Genomic DNA, 3,277 nt, shown 5'->3' on the forward strand with positions numbered 1-3,277 from the left:
TTTAGTTTTTTTATTTAAATGAAAGAAAATTTATTATATATTTATTAATTTTTAAAAATATTTTTGTATTTTGTTATAATTCATTTATTTTAAATACAAAATGCATCAATTTAATTTATTAAATATGTAGTATTCTTTGTAGTATTTGTGTTTATTAGTTAAATTAATTTGACCCAATTGAATTAGAATATTTTTGAATTATTCCTTTAATATCCCTGCTCTAAATAAATACTCTATTTTTCTGAATAAGCTAGGCTAATTGATCAGAGTACATATTTTTCTTTTCTAAACAAGGTGGCTGAAGTAGCTAGCTAGATAGCACACTTTTTAGTTGGACTAACTCTTCTGAAAAGGTGAAATTGAAGTGAAAATGCTGTCGAATAAATATATTTGTTAAAATTTATTGCCCCCTTTCTCCTCTCTCTTATTAAATATTTGTTAAAAATTAATTTTTTTATACAAATAAATATTAATGTAAGTTAAATATTAAAAATACTAACTATAAAAGTATTTGGGTAAATGTCCCAGGCTCCTTTCAGAGTTCAGAGTAGGGTACCCTCTATGAGCACCTCTGCCCCCCATAAAATGACTTGTTTTTTAATTTTGCTGGAGTTGGAGTCGGTTTACTAAAATTATCAGGAGTCGGAGTCTAGTGTTTTTTTACCGACTCCGCATCCCTGGTAAATGGACCAGACACTGCATAACCAGTGATTACGAAAGTGGTGCATTTACTGACTAATTTTCAATTGATCAAAGCATACAGTTATTTTACAGTTAAAATACTAAGTGTGAATTGTTTACACTAAATTATGTTACCTTTCAATTTTTTTTTCAAAAATGGACTTACACCATTTTCAAAATGTAGACATTATTTGGGCTGTTTAGACATATTCTGGGTTTGAAATTTATTGGGTGAACCAAAAGTAAGTTTGGGTATTTACATAATCGCTTCTTCTTCATCCTATAAATGAAAGAATACCAAATATGTGAATTGGATGCATCATTCTTACTAAAAAGGAAACACGTAAAAGCTCAAAAACTTACTTTTAAAAATATTGCTATATTTTTCAATTTCTTTTTACTATTTGTAATTATAGTGGCTGGTTGTTTCTGTTTGAAATGAAATCAAAATAAATTAACATGCTTTCATATAGATTTAATTTTATGCTATATTAAAATTAATTTTGAAACATACTTCATTAACAACCACCGTATCACCAATAAAAATAGCATAAGTTTTAGACTGGTTATCATTGCTTCCTTTATTATCAAGATCAGAGAATCCAACATTAATAATAAACATCATTCCTAATAGTAATTAAAAATGATAAATATAACAGATTTAATTTATCGGTAAAATTCTAAATTATTAATATAAAAGACTGATAGATTTATAGATTAAATTAATAGCACCAATATAAATTTTTTAACATTAAGCAAATAGCTACTTCTGATTGTTTTCCTACACAAGATACAATTAAAATATTAAAATGTTTAGTAGATTGAATTGCTGACATTAATTTTTAACCCTTGCACATGCAGTTCTTTTTATACAGGATAGCGTCTATAAGATGGTGATTTTCTGCTAATTTTTCACACATAATTACAGTGTATGTAACTGTCATTTCTTGTATTTCACATTAGCCCAAACTATCACAAAGTTTCAAGAGTTAATGTGAAACAAGTTCAGCTGAAAATAGTGATGGGAGGACCGAGATGTTTTTCAGAAGGACCATAAAATAATCTTACTGTATTTTTTGGGAATGAAATAAAACCACAAAAACATTTAAATTGTTGAAGTTTATAGCATGGAGATAAGCATTTAAGGTTATAGAGAGTTGCAGACCATATGTCAAGTCATGCATAGCTAAAACTCTTGTGGTAATCATGTAAGACCTAAACATAACATTAATTTAATGACGTCACAGCAGAAAATTGCTGCTTTTAACATGTGAATGTGTCACAAAGATTGTATGCAATCACATGTAGAAAGCAGCAATTTTCTGCAAGTTTGAGGATGTGCAACAAGCAGAAAAAAGCTTTTTTTGTTTTGGTCCAAAATTTGTACACAGATGGAGAGGATACAGCATGACACAAGGATCATAGAACAGCAGCTAAGTAAATCAATTTGGAGGGGGAAAACTAGTACATGTGCAAAATTGCATGTGATTACATGCAGTAGTGCAGGTTAATACTCATTTCATTTAGTATAAATGATTAGCATCACTAATAAAATTAATAATGATGATGATAACTTCTAAAATGGATTTCATCATATTGACTAATATGATGAAATCCATCAATTATTACAGAAAAAAATTTTAAATTTATAACAAAAGTTATAAATTATCAGAAAATATGTAATTTTTTTCTTACTCTAAGTTTGGATTCTAAAATTGCAGTTCGTCTACCCCTTCCAAGAAATGGTTCTTCTTCTGTAACTGACTTTAGATCTTCTTCTTCTTCCTCATCTTCTTCTTCATCCTATAAATTAAAAAATACCAAATATGTGAATTGGATGCATCATTCTCCTTACTAAAAAGGAAACATGTAAAAGCTCAAAAACTTACTTTTAAAAATATTGCTATATTTTTCAATTTCTTTTTACTATTTGTAATTATAGTGGCTGGTTGTTTCTGTTTGAAATGAAATCAAAATAAATTAACATGCTTTCATATAGATTTAATTTTATATTATATTAAAATTAATTTTGAAACATACTTCATTAACAACCACCGTATCACCAATAAAAATAGCATAAGTTTTAGACTGGTTATCATTGCTTCCTTTATTATCAAGATCAGAGAATCCAACATTAATAATAAACATCATTCCTAATAGTAATTAAAAATGATAAATATAACAGATTTAATTTATCATAAAATATATGTAATTTATAAAAAAAGTATTTCTCAAAGAAAGTGCAATTTACCTTTCTTAGCAACTGCTGTTGTTTTTGATGTAATAACCAAAGAACTCTCTCTAAATTCTATACCAGTAGCAAATCTATTTAGAATTTAACTGAATTAAAAAAACAATAATTTACATACAAAATTTAAAATGTTTTAAAACATATTTCTGTTTATTTATTAGGTACAAATATTTTGAAGAGCATTGAGAAAAATTTAAAGTAATTAAATTTAAATTATTTAAATTAAAAAAAAAAAATGTTCAACCCAATTCACACAGAATACTTTAATTTAAATCAAACAGTATCATTTCTATTAATATTTTCTTGCAAATTGATTTTCTATTTTTGCAAACAACAGATGGCAGA

The sequence above is a fragment of the Centruroides sculpturatus genome, unplaced genomic scaffold (assembly GCF_000671375.1).
Source record: "Centruroides sculpturatus isolate CEXI.00-Female unplaced genomic scaffold, Cexi_2.0 scaffold18, whole genome shotgun sequence".
NCBI classification, from domain to species: Eukaryota; Metazoa; Arthropoda; class Arachnida; order Scorpiones; family Buthidae; genus Centruroides; species Centruroides sculpturatus.